We start from the raw sequence: 17,449 nt of genomic DNA, 5'->3' as shown, positions 1-17,449 counted from the left end.
GCATTGGGATGAATGTCTTTTATACCCGTTTACAAGTTGATTGCATGTGCAAGAGGGAATAATCACAATTTCCACAAATCTACACATATGGCTGCATTTTGAACATTTTACCCCTATAGTTGCGTTTGTGAGATCTATTTTCAGTGCAAATCTTGATGAATTGAAACGAGCTTCATGTATGGTGAACGAAAGTTTAGGTGTGTACTTTCTTTTGAACGTCAGTTTATAACAACTATACGACATCAGAATTGTATTTGAATGTTAATGAGCAAGAACATAACTGCCCTGCATGTGAGTGAATGAGTGAGTGCGTGAGCATGGTTATACGCCGCTTTTAGCAATATTCTAACGAAGGGGTCACCAGAAATGGGCTCGACACTCTAACTATGTGAGGAATCGAACCTGCATAAATGCTTTAACCACTAGACAAGGCAACCGCCCCCTGGCGTGGGATTATACAACAGAAGATCATCCATGAGGCAACTACGTCTGAATATTGGCTACCATGACACTGTAGAATATGATATGGTAGATATTTTGACAGCTACAGTGTTGGATAGTTCGCATGGCATTGCCAGGTTGTGAAGAGACTTGTTTATTTGTGGTGGTATGCTATGAGCATAAAAAGGGTTATCTCCCTTGGACCGCCATTCATTGGTTTCACATTAATTTTCGACTCGCTGTGCGCATGCGTAGAGCGTGTAAAAATATCCACTGGTCAACTTCCGGTTTGGTCGTATTAACGATAGTGTAAACACACTCTAAATAAAAGCTCTATGAAGATTAATTACGTGTGACAACTGTTCATAGTTGAGTACATACATCAATTTGCCTATGCTTTTCAATAATTGATGTCCTATTTTGGTGGCAACTGCATCAGAGATGTGTTTTTTTAGTTGTGAGAAGGGGATGTGCAAGAAGGACGGTGGACGGGTGGTGGTGAGATGTGTTTATACAAGAGCTTGTTAACAAACGTAAAGCTATTTATTTAACTAAGCCCGGTCCCTTGCATTCATAAATGAATTGAGATCAGTTAAATTCGACATAAAACCATATATCTGTTTTGATTTTTGCTTTCTTTAGAGTGTGTTTACACTATCGGTAAAGCATACGACCAAACCGGAAGTTGTTCAGTGGATAGTTTTTACACGCTCTGCGCATGCGCACAGCGTCGAAAAATAATGTGAAACCAACGAATGCGCTTTAGAAAATCACAAAAACAGCTGCTGGCTGACGACGAAAAAACACACCGTGACTTTGACTGTGACTGTGAGTGAAATTAACGTAAATAAGCGCATCACCGTGTCAATATGTCCGTATTATATTTCTTGTGTATCAGCCACCAAAAATAAACTATTTTTAAAAATAAGGTTTTTCTTTGTGATTAACACACAGGGGCTTGTATTGCTGAAAATAATGCGTCCTGGGTCCTACAAGCGTACACTGATATCCATATACATATAAAGAAACAGAGTGCAAGTTGGTTTAATGAGAGAATACAAACTGCTAATAAGATGTTAGAGGAATTAGGAGCTCTTCTGAATTCTTTGTCAGTTATAAGCGAACAACAACATGAACCAAGCTGTGAGGGTGAGAGGTCTATTCCAAGTAGGTCAAACAAATCAAGCCTGCAGTTTAAGGCTGAGCAAGCAAAGATGAAAGCATTTTATATTCAAGAAACTACAAGGTTAACTACTCAAATTACTGAGCTTGTAGCAAATCATCTCAAACTAATGGCTGATGTGCAAGCAAAACATGTAAAACAGGAGACATTACATGCTCAAGAAATGGCTAATCTTGAGGCAAAAATGAGACAGGATTTCATGGCAGAAAATGATGATTTTTAAGTAAAGGCAGAAGTTCCCAGACAGGTTAAGCAGGAATTAGTTCAAAATTGGTTGGATAATAAGTTTGGACCTGAAGTGAGAGACAATACACATGCACCAAATATTAGGGATCATGCACAGGAACAAGTGAGAGGTTGTGAGCTAAGATCACAGGTAAAACACAACACACAAAAATCACAAACAAGACAGCTTAACCCAAATGCCCAGTGTTTTGTGTATGAGCAATCTCAACATATGAACCGACAGTACAGGGTGGAGGGAGGCTAATGACCCATGGGTCGATAGGCTAACCCCAGGATTGGAAACTATCTTAGACAATGGATGTGTGAATACAGATAGTGCTTTAGCTCAGGCACTAGTGAAAATTGAAAGTGAACATGATCTCCCTAAAATCAACTTTCAGTGGTAAAGCAGTGGAATGGCTGCTCTTCATTGAGCAATTTTATGCACCGGTGCATTTACGTCCAGGCATAAATTATGTTCGTCGTATGGATCTTTTGCAATCACATTTGGAAGGTGATGCGAAGCACTTGGTATCAGGACTAAGTTACTCAGGTCGCAATTATGCACTAGCATTGCAAGAACTGAAGAACGCATTTGGTCACCGCATCAAGGTCAAAAGGGCCTTGTGGAGCGAATCACCTGTGATCGGTTGTGTATAGCAATGATCTGTCAGCACTCCGAAAGTTCTCTGTGTCATTACGTGACTGTATCACTGATCTCGAGCAGTTCAACTATTCGTCAGACTTGAACAGTTCAGACCTTTTGATTAAAGTTGCAAGGCGTCTTCCTATTGATAAAGTGTCGCGTTGGAACGAATTTGTGAAAAATGTAACCAGAAATCGAGAACCAAATTTGTATGACCTATTGCAATGGCTCAGGGACAGAGTGGACACCGACTTTAACCCCTTTGCTTTTTCGGTCTCCAGTGAGAAAACGCGTGGAAGATGGGCAGGACATACCCCTTCTAAAGAACCGTCAAGGGAAACTATGGTTTACAATACGAAGATTGATGTCGTACCAGGAAAGCAACCACCCAATTGGCAATCATCTCTATTTGAAAGTAGGCAGTACCACAGCAGCTTATTACCGTGTGACAACACGGTTGGAACCTGCAAGATCACATCAAACGAGCAAAGCTCCAAGCAGAAAATGCCATGTCCCATGTGTAAGGAACCACACTACTTTTATCATTGCCCGACCTTTCTAAACAAGTCTGTGAGTGATAGACGCTTGATTATTGCAGGTATCAAGCTTTGTTCTAACTGTCTGAAACCTTTGCATCAGGCTGAGAAATGCTTCTCTACCATGACTTGTCATGAAGACGGATGTGGCAGAAAACATCATTCGATACTACATGAAACAAGATTTACACCAGCTCAAACCATCACAAAGAGGATGCAGACATCTAGAGATGCGGTGTATTTCCAGATAGTGCCTATTCAAGCTCAGGGGCCAAACGGAAGAGTGATGAAGACGTATGCGTTGCTAGACTCTGCAAGTGATACCACATTGATTCATGAACAACTTGTTCATGACCTTGGTCTTCAAGGGGACCGACGAGCACTAAAGGTAACAACGATCAATTGTACCACAACAGAGCCATCTATGAAGGTTTCTTTGGATATCAAATCAGCTCTTGATCCAGAGGCTCCGATCATACATGTTAAAGAAGCATGGTCGGTCGGATCCGATGCTTTTGATTGCCAGCCACAATTTCCGGATAAGAGAAACTGCACATTTTGCCAGTCAAACCTGAACAGATTCAAATGTTGATCGCCATGGACATACTGAAGGCACAGTTACAGTTGGAAGTTATCGAAGGTGAGAAAACTCAACCTATCGCAGATCGCACTGTACTAGGGTGGTCCTTAATGGGAGTATCAGCAAGTGACTTCAGTCATAATGAGCGGGTCCAGGTAAGAATCAAGTTTACAGTTGCACGCGGTGAACAAATGCATCAAGAAATTGAACAGTTCTGGAAGACAGAGTCTTTTGGCGTTGTCTATGACAAAGGGCACCCATCATCAATTGAGGACCGGAGAGCCGAAGAGATATTGAAGTCAAGTACTAGTTTTGTTGATGGACATTATCAAGTCGGCATGTTGAGGAAGGATGGGAATGTCGTCCTACCTGATAACAAGATTGCTGCAGGAAAGCGCGTCAAGTCTTTAGCTAAAAAACTTGTGAACAACAAAGACTTTGAAACTCTTTACAATTCCACATTCTCAAAGGCCAGGCGAGAAAACTTACCCAAGAAGAAGTGTCCAGTGTGTCACCGCGCACATGGTACTTACAGCATCATGGAGTGACAAACCCAAATAAGCAGCGAAAACTCATGTGTCTCCTATCAAGCCATCATTAACAATTCAAAGATTGGAACTCCAAGGAGCAGTTCTTGCGGTGCGGCTATGGTCAACGCTCAATAAGGAGCTGCACATGAAGGTTGACAGAAGTGTATTCTGGACAGACTCCAATACGGTGTTGCAATATCTCCATAACGAATCAAAACGCTTTAAACCCTTTGTAGCAAACAGAGTTGCAGAGATTCTTGACACAAGCAGCTGTGACCAATGGTACCACGTACCGGGTAAGGATAATCCGGCGGACTTTTGTACACGTGGGCTTGCAGCTAGCTGTCTATAACAGGAACACTCATGGTTCGGCGGCCCAGAATTTCTTTGGGGATTTCAGAGTACTTGGCCGACAGTCAAGGTACACAACACAAATCTTGATGACGATCCAGAAGTCAAAAGCAAACATTGAGTCAGAGATTGAAGTCGTGACTGTCTTCCATATTGAACCCAACCAACTTTTCTAAATGGAAAACTCTTGTGAAGCGAACCGCATGGATCCTTCGAGCAGTTCTGAACTTTCTTTCCAATTTGAAACACAGGAACATTGTTGCAAATCACAAGGAAACACTTACTGCTAGTGAGTATCATGAAGCAGAACTTAACTGGATGGGAGAAGCACAAAGAGACTCTTTTTGATCTGAACTAGCTTGCCTCGAATCAGGCCAAGAGGTTCCTATCAAAAGCAAGTTATTACCCCTCTCTCCAGTGTTTGATGACAGAGACATCAGGGTGGGTGGACGACTTAGCAAAGCGGACATTCCAGTAGAAGCGAAGTACCAGATCTTGCTGCCTGATGATCATCCAGTGACTTATCTACTCATGGAGGAGCAGCACATTAAGACTGCTCATGGTGGACAGGAACACATGATAGCATGTATAAGACAGCTATACTGGCCTTTGAAGGTGAGGAAATTGGCCAAGCGTGCCATCAATACTTGTCTTCAATGTCGTAGGGAACGTGTGAAACCAACAGTCACAAAGATGGTGGACCTACCAGCCTGTCGAGTCAGTGCATGCGAGGGAGTCCTCTGCCATACAGGGATTGATTACTTTGGACCCTTGAATGTGAAAGTACGCAGAAGTACAATCAAACGATGGGGATGTCAATTTACCTGCCTCTGTACTCGGGCAGTACACATCGAACTTGCTGATTCACTTTCTACTGATGATTTCATATTGGCACTTAAGAAGCTTCATAGCACGACGGGGCAATCCTAAGCATTTCTACAGCGATAATGGCACCAACTTCCATGGTGCTAAGAATGAACTCACCCAGTGCCTTCAAAACCTAAGACAAACTAACATTGCTAACTACCTTGTTCCTCGGAAAATTGAGTGGCATTTCAACCCGCCTTTGAGCCCCCACTTCGGTGGTGCGTGCGGGAAAGGTTAAACGTAAAACACAACTTTGCAGATTCTGATACCTTTCGATATGGACTTACCGAAACAAATCATCAAAAATGCAAATTCAACTTATAAAGTTGGAAAATAACGCGATGAAAAAAACCGCGCGAAATCGTAGTTCAAACGAGTCACTAACTTTCCCCAGCGCTTGGGGGAATTGAAGTGGTTTCAACAGCTGGGCTGCGCTCATAGCACATGCGCAGTGAAATAGGTTCGCGGAAGCTTGGAAGCGGGGTGTCCGGTGAATACTCGGTGAAGGCTTTGGTGTGAGCTATTTTTCTAATGTTTTGTTGATATTTGTGAAGAGACCCATTCTCCCTTTGACCGCCATGCGCTTTGAAAATCACAAAGAAAACAGCTGCTGGCTGATGACGAAGAAACACACCGTGACTTTGACTTTGACCTATTTACCACGATTGCAGAACACTATGATAGACCTACTTGATTTCTGACATAGCTAATTTACCACGATCGCAGAACACTATGATAGACCTACTTGATTTCTGACATAGCTAATTACCACGATCGCAGAACACTATGATAGACCTACTTGATTTCTGACATAGCTATTTACCACGATCGCAGAACACTATGATAGACCTACATGATTTCTGACATAGCTAATTTACCACGATCGCAGAACACTATGATAGACCTACTTGATTTCTGACATAGCTAATTACCACGATCGCAGAACACTATGATAGACCTACTTGATTTCTGACATATCTATTTACCACGATCGCAGAACACTATGATAGACCTACTTGATTTTTGACATAGCTATTAACCGGGGTCTTTGGAGTCTTGGCCAAACCTACTTAATTACTGACACATATAGTGACCACTCCTGACTCTAAGACATAACACTTTCTTTTACTGGTGGCATAATGGGAAACCGATGAGATGGCGGCTTTATTGCAGTTAATTAGCACTTGCTGTTAATTATAAGCTTGACACACTGTTTAAACACAATCCATCTATGGCATATATGGACACACGCTATCATATTGCAATATGTTAGTCATATATCAACTTGCAATGAAATAATTTTCGTATGCCAAATGAGAAATATTAAGGAACAAACGAATGACCTTTCCTAGCTGTGGTAAAGATGTTTATGTTTATGCCAAATAAATGAAGTAAAAGTTTTTCATGAGCATAAAGGTCTGTTTAATGTTACATATGCAATATCCATTGCCTGGTATAGGTTACGATGGTTTAATATTCTGATATATTTATGAAATCGACAAAATTAAATACGTCCTATGGTGTAAATCCAGTGCATGACCTACTGCAGAACTTGTAAGACTATTTACTAATGTCCAGGACCCGTGAAGGTCCGGGTTAGAATTGGTCTTCAGTAACCCATGCTTGTCGTAAAAGGCGACTAACGGGATCGGATGGTCAGGTTCACTGACTTGGTTGACACATGTCATCGTATTCAAATTGCGTAGATCAATGAACATGCTGTTGATTACTGGATTGTCTGTTCCAGACTTGATTATTTACAGACTGCCACCATATAGCTGGAATATTGCTGAGTGCGGCGTTAAACAACAACCAAACCAATATACTATTATTCACTGCTTATGTGTAAAGACTATTGTTCATTGTATTTGTCTGCTTCCTACACCCTTCCAAAACACCCACGTACTTTCAAACCATACCTTTACAATACTGCTTATGTGTAAAGACTATTGTTCATTGTATTTGTCTGCTTCCTACACCCTTCCAAAACACCCACGTACTTTCAAACCATACCTTTAAACCCATTTTTCATTGTATTTGTCACCCACGTACTTTCAAACCATTTTTGTAAAGACTTTGTTCCTTTACAATACTGCTTTCCAAAACACCCAGACTTTACAATACTGCTTTATGTGTAAAGACTATTGTTCATTTTTTCATTGTTTCAAAACCATGTCTGTGCTTCCTACACCCTTCCAAAAACACCCACGTACTTTCAAACCATACCTTTACAATACTGCTTATGTGTAAAGATCTTATGTGTAAAGACTATTGTTCATTGTATTTGTCTGCTTCCTACTTCCTACCCCTTCCAAAACACCCACGTACTTTCAAACCATACCTTTACAATACTGCTTATGTGTAAGAGACTATTGTTCATTGTATTTGTCTGCTTCCTACACCCTTCCAAAACACCCACGTATTGTATTTTCAAACCATACCTTTACAATACTGCTTATGTGTAAAGACTATTGTTCATTGTATTTGTCTGCTTCCTACACCCTTCCAAAACACCCACGTACTTTCAAACCATACCTTTACAATACTGCTTATGTGTAAAGACTATTGTTCATTGTATTTGTCTGCTTCCTACACCCTTCCAAAACACACCACGTACTTTCAAACCATACCTTTACAATACTGCTTATGTGTAAAGACTATTGTTCATTGTATTTGTCTGCTTCCTACACCCTTCCAAAACACCCACGTACTTTCAAACCATACCTTTACAATACTGCTTATGTGTAAAGACTATTGTTCATTGTATTTGTCTGCTTCCTTATCTTCACCATACCTTTACTCCATACCTTTATGTGTGTAAAGACTATTGTTCATTGTATTTGTCTGCTTCCTACACCCTACTTCCAAAACACCCATGCTGTATGTGTGTTCATTGTGTTGTCTTCCTTCTTTCCTCTGTGTCCACTGCTTGTGTAAGACTGTGTTCGTGTGTTTGTCTGTTTCCGTGCTGTGTGTGTGTGTTCATTATGTTGTCTGTGCTGTGCTGTGTGTGTGTTCATTGTGTTGTCTGTGTGTGTCATTGTGTTGTCTGTGTCTCCATTCGTTGTGTTGTCTGTGTGATTGTGTGCTGTCTGTGTGTTTGTCTGTGTCCATGTGTTTGTCATTGTGTTGTCTGTGTCTGTGTGTGTGTGTGTTCATTGTGTTGTCTCCATGTGTGATTCGTGTGTTGTCTGCCTCCATGTCTGTGTGTGATTGTGTTGTCTGTGCTGTCTGTGTCATTGTGTTTGTCTGTGCTGTCTGTGATTCGTGTGTTGTCTGTGTGTGTGATTGTGTTGTCTGTCCATGTGCTTGTGTGGGTGTGTGTTGTCTGTGTCCTCTGTGTGTGTGTTCGTGTGTTGTCTGTGTGTGTGTTCATTGTGTCTGCTTCTTTGTGTGTGTGTGATTCATTGTGATTTGTCTGCTATTCTGTGTTCATTGTGTTTGTCTCTATTCCGTGCCTCCATGTGTGTGTGTGTTCGTGTGTTGTCTGTCTCTGTGTGTGTGTGTGTTTGTCCTTCACCTTCGTGCTGATTCGTTGTCAGTGCTTGTGGGACTGATTCGATTGTGTTGTCTGTTCCTGCCTTCAAAACCATACCTTGCTTACAATCACTGCTTATGTGTAAAGCATCCATTGTTCGTTGTGTTTGTCTGCTTCCTACACCCTTCCAAAGACACCCAATGTGCTTTTCAAGACCATGCCTTTTACAATGCTGTGTGTTATGTAAGGACTATTGTTCGTTGTGTTTGTCTGCTTCCCTGCACCTCTTCCAGACACCCACGAACTTTCAAAACGATACCTTTACAATGCTGTGTGTGTAAAGACTATTGTTCGTTGTGTTTGTCTGCTTCCTACACCCTTCAAAACACCCACGTGCTTTCAAGACCATGCCTTTACAATGCTGCTTGTGTGTAAAGGACTGATTGTTCATTGTGTTTGTCTGTTTCCTACACCCTTCCAAAGACACCCACGTGCTTTCAAATACATGTTACAATCACTGTATGTGTAAGGACTGATTGTTCGTTGTGTTGTCTGCTTCCTACACCTTCAAAACACCCACGTGCTTTCAAACCATGCCTTTACAATGCTGTTATGTTAAAGACTATTGTTCATTGTGTTTGTCTGGCTTCCTACACCCTTCCAAAAACACCCACGTGCTTTCAAGACCATTGCAGCTGCAATCACTGCTGTGTGTGGGACTATTGTTCGTTGTTTGTCTGCTTCCTGCACCATTCCAAGACACCCACGTCTTTCAAGACCATGCGGCTACAATACTGCTTGTTATGTAAGGACTATTGTTCATTGTATTTGTCTGTCCTAGCACCATATCCAAGACCCACGTGCTTTTCAGACCATGCCCAGCTACAATGCTGTGTGTGGGACTGATTGTTCGATTGTGTTTGATCTGCTTCCTGCCCTATTCCAAATTAGCCTATCGCATTGCTCAAGACCATATCCTGTTATTCCATGCTTTGTGTACTTCCTTCCATAGTTCAAGGTGTATTTGTTCTACGTTTCCACACCATTCCAAGAGACACCAACGTACTTTCCAGATTCCATACCTTTGTCTTAATATTCCATTATGTTGTCCTTCCCCTTCCATTCCACCATTTTATTTGTCTCTTTCCCATTCCTTTCCATTACTTTATCATACTACCTTACTACTATCCTTATTCATTATTCTCTATACCTTGTCCACCTTCCACTCCTTTATCCTTTCTAATACTTATATTTTCACTGTGTTCATTATTTGTCTACTTCCTTTCACATTACTAAACCATACCATTTCCAATACTACTTATGTTATGTGTGTTCCATTATTTGTCACTTCTACACCCCTTCCTTCTTACCATTCCCTACCTTTAATACTCTTTATGTGTGTAAAAGACCATTATTCATTGTCCTTTACTACCTTCCTTCCCATTCCATTCCTTCTTCTTATGTGTGTTCCATTATATTTCACTTCTACCCCTTCCACGTACTTTTACCTTTCTATTCTTATGTGTAAGACTATTGTTCATTGTATTTGTCTGTCCTTCCTACCATTTTCCTTCTTTACAATTTATGTATGTGTGACTGTGTGTTCATTATGTTTACCATACCTTCTGTCCATACCTTTAATACTGCTTTATGTGTTCATTGTTTGTCTGCTTTCCTTTCACATATTTCCTTTCCATGTGTGTTCCATACTGCTTTGTCTGGTCCTTCAATACCTGCTTCATGTGTGTCCATTATGTTGTCCATACCTTGTGTACAATGTGTATGTGTAAGACTACCTTGTGTCCTTTGTCTACATGTGTGTGTGTTCGTGTGTCCTTGTACTCCATGTGTATGTGTAAGACTGTTGTGTGTTGTCTGTGTGTGTGTTCGTGTGTCATGTGTCTTGTGTGTGTGTGTGTTGTCTGTCTTCCTTCCATTGTGTTGTCCATATGTTTTGTGCTGTGTGTGTGTGTTCATTGTGTTGTCTGCCACCCTGTGCTGTGCTGTGCATACCTGTGTTCATTGTATTGTGTGTAAGTTTCCTACATTGTGTTTGTCTGTTCCTTCGTGCTTCCATGTGTGTCTGTGCTGTGTGTCTGTGTCAGTGTGTTTGTCTGTGTCCACCTTCGTGTGTTGTCTGTGTCTTTCTGTGTGTGTGTGTTGTGTCTGTGCTTTCTGTGTGTGTGTTCATTGTGTTGTCTGTGTGCATGTGTGTGTGTGTGTTCCTTCGTTCGTGTTTTGTCTGTGCTGTGCTGTGTGCTATGTGTGTTCATTGTGTTTGTGTGTGCTGTCTGTGTGTGTGTCATTGTTGTCTGTCTCCATGTTCTTGTGTGTGTGTGTGGTTTTGTGTTGTCTGTGTGTCTGTGTGTGTGTTGTCTGTCTGTGCTTATGTGTAAAGATCTATTGTTCATTGTATTTGTCTGCTTCCTACACCCTTCCAAAACACCCACGTACTTTCAAACCATACCTTTACAATACTGCTTATGTGTAAAGACTATTGTTCATTGTATTTGTCTGCTTCCTACACCCTTCCAAAACACCCACGTACTTTCAAACCATACCTTTACAATACTGCTTATGTGTAAAGACTATTGTTCATTGTATTTGTCTGCTTCCTACACCTCTTCCAAAACACCCACGTACTTTCAAACCATACCTTTACAATACTGCTTATGTGTAAAGACTATTGTTCATTGTATTTGTCTGCTTCCTACACCCTTCCAAAACACCCACGTACTTTCAAACCATACCTTTTTACAATACTGCTTATGTGTAAAGACTATTGTTCATTGTATTTGTCTGCTTCCTACACCCTTCCAAAACACCCACGTACTTTCAAAACCATACCTTTACAATACTGCTTATGTGTAAAGACTATTGTTCATTGTATTTGTCTGCTTCCTACACCCTTCCAAAACACCCACGTACTTTCAAACCATACCTTTACAATACTGCTTATGTGTAAAGACTATTGTTCATTGTATTTGTCTGCTTCCTACACCCTTTCCAAAACACCCACGTACTTTCAAACCATACCTTTACAATACTGCTTATGTGTAAAGACTATTGTTCATTGTATTTGTCTGCTTCCTACACCCTTCCAAAACACCCACGTACTTTCAAACCATACCTTTACAATACTGCTTATGTGTAAAGACTATTGTTCATTGTATTTGTCTGCTTCCTACACCCTTCCAAAACACCCACGTACTTTCAAACCATACCTTTACAATACTGCTTATGTGTAAAGACTATTGTTCATTGTATTTGTCTGCTTCCTACACCCTTCCAAAACACCCACGTACTTTCAAACCATACCTTTTACAATACTGCTTATGTGTAAAGACTATTGTTCATTGTATTTGTCTGCTTCCTACACCCTTCCAAAACACCCACGTACTTTCAAACCATACCTTTACAATACTGCTTATGTGTAAAGACTATTGTTCATTGTATTTGTCTGCTTCCTACACCCTTCCAAAACACCCACGTACTTTCAAACCATACCTTTACAATACTGCTTATGTGTAAAGACTATTGTTCATTGTATTTGTCTGCTTCCTACACCCTTCCAAAACACCCACGTACTTTCAAACCATACCTTTACAATACTGCTTATGTGTAAAGACTATTGTTCATTGTATTTGTCTGCTTCCTACACCCTTCCAAAACACCCACGTACTTTCAAACCATACCTTTACAATACTGCTTATGTGTAAAGACTATTGTTCATTGTATTTGTCTGCTTCCTACACCCTTCCAAAACACCCACGTACTTTCAAACCATACCTTTACAATACTGCTTATGTGTAAAGACTATTGTTCATTGTATTTGTCTGCTTCCTACACCCTTCCAAAACACCCACGTACTTTCAAACCATACCTTTACAATACTGCTTATGTGTAAAGACTATTGTTCATTGTATTTGTCTGCTTCCTACACCCTTCCAAAACACCCACGTACTTTCAAACCATACCTTTACAATACTGCTTATGTGTAAAGACTATTGTTCATTGTATTTGTCTGCTTCCTACACCCTTCCAAAACACCCACGTACTTTCAAACCATACCTTTACAATACTGCTTATGTGTAAAGACTATTGTTCATTGTATTTGTCTGCTTCCTACACCCTTCCAAAACATCCACGTACTTTCAAACCATACCTTTACAATACTGCTTATGTGTAAAGACTATTGTTCATTGTATTTGTCTGCTTCCAACACCCTTTCAAAACACCCACGTACTTTCAAACCATACCTTTACAATACTGCTTATGTGTAAAGACCATTTACCATATGAAGAAAAAGGTCAGTGCCGAATGTTTATAAAGAGCCGTTTGTATAATTTCTATGTTATGAATATTTCTTCCTTTACACCAAACAGAATTTGTTTCTGACGATAGTCAATGCTGGGTATTTTATGCACTGGCTTTCTTAACTTACATACCCCGTTTTGTGCTTTATGTATTAAATTTCGCATTATGAATCTGATTATGGTCTTTATCATCATTATCATCACAATCATTGGGCTCTCAGGGGCTCTCAGTTTTCTGCACACAATGGCGCTTGACCTGACCCGAAAACGTGCAGAGTTCGATTTATGACTATTTGAAAGGTTAGTCAAACACAGAGGTGTTTACTTAGCAACGATATCACCCTGCATGAAGGGTGTGCATATTGAGATACTGGAGATATCGGGTATCTTACGTTGACTACCCGTAACTAACAAATAGAAATCAAGTGAAGCCCAACCCTATACTGTACGTGGTGTTTAGAAGGAAACGTCTTGCCCTTAGCAAACATCGGTCAAATTGTTTTATTATCAGGTAGATTTGCCAAATGGCCACGACAAACACCTTGATCCGGATGGTGTCGGTATTTTCAAATCCCAAAGTAATATGCAATCCACATGCTGGTTCTTTCATGTTAACAACTATCCCCCCAGTGGTGCATTCATGTACTATCCACGTTGTGGTATCGCCATAGCAACAACTATCCCCCAGTGGTGCATTCATGTACTATCCACGTTGTGGTATCGCGATAGCAACAACTTTCCCCCTGTGGTGCATTCATGTACTATCCACGTTGTGGTATCGCCATAGCAACAACTTTCCCCCTGTGGTGCATTCATGTACTATCCACGTTGTGGTATCGTCATAGCAACAACTATCCCCCCGTTGTGGTGCATTCATGTACTATCCACGTTGTGGTATCGCCATAGCAGCAACTTTCCCCCTGTGGTGCATTCATGTACTATCCACGTTGTGGTATCGCCATAGCAACAACTTTCCCCCTGTGGTGCATTCATGTACTATCCACGTTGTGGTATCGCCATAGCAACAACTTTCCCCCTGTGGTGCATTCATGTACTATCCACGTTGTGGTATCGCCATAGCAACAACTTTCCCCCTGTGGTGCATTCATGTACTATCCACGTTGTGGTATCGCCATAGCAACAACTATCCCCCAGTGGTGCATTCATGTACTATCCACGTGGTGGACGAGTCTCGTGAATTAAGTTGTTCTGATGTAACTAATATTTTCTAGTGTCTTTACGAACATTGAAAAGTACACGAATACTCTGTAAACACTGGAACTAAGTATTTCGACAATTATTATGAATAAAAAATGATTGAAACATCTGTTAATTAACGTCACCGTGTCACATTTGCGTGAATCGATGCCAAAGATATCAGTCACAGGATGTGTCTGGTTCAAACTTGATTCAGCTGGTTACATGCATCTCCCTGCAAGACTGACTGACTGACTGACTGAGTTTGGTTTTACGCCGCTTTTAGCAATATTCCAGCAACATCACGGCGGGGGACACCAGAAATGGGCTTCACGCATTGTGCCTGCAAGACTGATGTATTGTAACATATGAACTGTAGTAGGACACAGCAAACGGTTACTTGTGGTGTTAGGTTGTAATGGTCGTTATTATGAAATGGGAATATATATGAGTATGTAGTTTCCCCGCACTGCCACCATTCCCTCAGCTCTCACGAGATAAAGCCACACAAAGACAAAGTTACACAGAGTTGACGGGGACACAGGGACACAGGCAGAGGGATGGCGCCGACACAGAGATGGCGTAGACACAGGGACTCGAAGACATAGAGATGAAGTTGACATTAAGATGACGTAGACACTGAGATGACGTAGACACAGTTTTGACGTAGACACAGAGATGACGTAGACACAAAGATGACGTAGACACAGGGATGATGTAGCTATAGACACAGAGATGACGAAGACGCAGAGTTGACGTAGACACAGGGATGACGTAGACACAGAGTTGACGTAGACACAGAGATGACGTAGACACAAAGATGACGTAGACACAGAGATGACGTAGACATAGAGATCACGAGGACACAGAGATGACGAAGACATAGAGATGACGTAGACACAGAGATGACGTAGACATAGAGATGACGAGGACACAAAGATGGCGTAGACACAGGGATGACGAAGACATAGAGATGACGTAGACACATAGACTCGAAGACATAGAGATGACGAAGACACAGATATGACGTAGACACATAGATGACGAAGACATTGAGATGACGTAGACACAGAGATGACGTAGACATAGAGATCACGAGGACACAGAGATGACGAAGACATAGAGATGACGTAGACACAGAGATGACGTAGACATAGAGATGACGAGGACACAAAGATGGCGTAGACACAGGGATGACGAAGACATAGAGATGACGTAGACACATAGACTCGAAGACATAGAGATGACGAAGACACAGATATGACGTAGACACATAGATGACGAAGACATTGAGATGACGTAGACACAGAGATGACGTAGACATAGAGATGACGAGGACACAGGGATGACGAAGACATAGAGATGACGTAGACACAGAGATGACGTAGACATAGAGATGACGAGGACACAGAGATTATGAAGACACAGAGTTGACGTAGACACAGAGTTGACGTAGACACAGAGATGACGTAGACACAGGGATGACGTAGCTATAGACACAGAGATGACGAAGACACAGATATGACGTAGACATAGAGATGACGTAGACATTGAGATGACGAAGACACAGAGATGACGAAGACACAGAGACTCGAAGACACAGAGATGACGTAGACACATATATGACGTAGACACAGAGATGACGTAGACACAGAGTTGACGTAGACACAGAGATGACGTAGACACAAAGATGGCGTAGACACAAGGATGACGAAGACATAGAGATGACGTAGACACAGAGACTCGAAGACACAGAGATGACGAAGACACATATATGACGTAGACACAGAGATGACGTAGACATAGAGATGACGAAGACACAGAGATAACGAAGACATAGAGATGACGTAGACACAGAGACTCGAAGACACAGAGATGACGAAGACACAGAGATGACGTAGACACAGAGAAGACGTAGACAGAGAGTTGCAGAGACACAGACAGAAGAGAGAAAACAAAACAAAATATGCATAGAAACATTCAGACAGGGACATGGAGGCAAAGAGAAACAGACAGGAACACAGAGATAGAGAGACACACCGACATACAGACACAGATGAACAGATACAGAAAAACACACCGACATACAGACACAGATGTACAGAGACATAAAATCATACAGGGGTGTACAGACACGTTGATATACCAGCTAGTATTTCTTAGGGCCATTGTGCTTATTCAAGAAATCAACAACAAGCTCGGCCGAGGGCTGAGAGATATAGTGAGTACGATCTCATCGTGTCGACCTAGATACTGGTTTCATATCAAGACTATTTTGGGTATGACTCACGTATGGTGTTAACTAAGGTTTCTCAACAAGTGATAATAAATAAACTTTACATAATCACCGTTTATGACCTACCTGCATAGTTTCAGTCAGTCTGACACCGAGCCGAGCGCGTGATCTAGTGACGTAGAAGTGGACCAAGCCCACAGCTTGTTCATTCAGAAACACCCCACACAAAGGCACGGCTCTCTCTAGGAGTAGCTAGGGAGTCATTACATTTCTCACAGGTTTGGTCAACTTAAAATAAAGCATATGAATGAAAAATAACGATACATACTAATATCATATATGCTAATTAGTAATGATTAGATGCAAACTCGGTTTTATGCCCGGGAAGAGACTGTGTAAGTCTATGCCGCCTGACCTCCGTTTTTGTCTGATAAGGAGAGTCGCGTGCAATTTCTCGTTGCTAACCTCAGATACAGAGATAAACATACCCATTGGGTATAACGTAACTATTGTGCACCAACACATGTACAAGCTAAGTTATATGAAGCTTTTACATATGATAACGCTAAGCACAACGTATAACACATATGACCATTTTAACGTTTCACGCATATGGCTCATACCAGCGTTTCGTGTACAACGCTCATTCCGCATATCAAACATCACTCACTATAGCATTCTTTAGACGATACACGATATGGCTGCAATATTGCCGATGTGACGTTAAATATTAACTCACTCACTCACTCCTTAGACGATAGAGGCTATCCTGAGCGTTATCTAAAAAGCGAATCGTTGGGTTACAGGTCGTTACACACAGAGCTCTCAGTACAGTGTTGCACATATAACGTCTCACACATAAT

The sequence above is a fragment of the Haliotis rubra genome, unplaced genomic scaffold (assembly GCF_003918875.1).
Source record: "Haliotis rubra isolate DU_JTF1 unplaced genomic scaffold, ASM391887v1 Scf1176, whole genome shotgun sequence".
Taxonomy (NCBI): domain Eukaryota; kingdom Metazoa; phylum Mollusca; class Gastropoda; order Lepetellida; family Haliotidae; genus Haliotis; species Haliotis rubra.
This window is presented reverse-complemented; position numbering follows the sequence as displayed.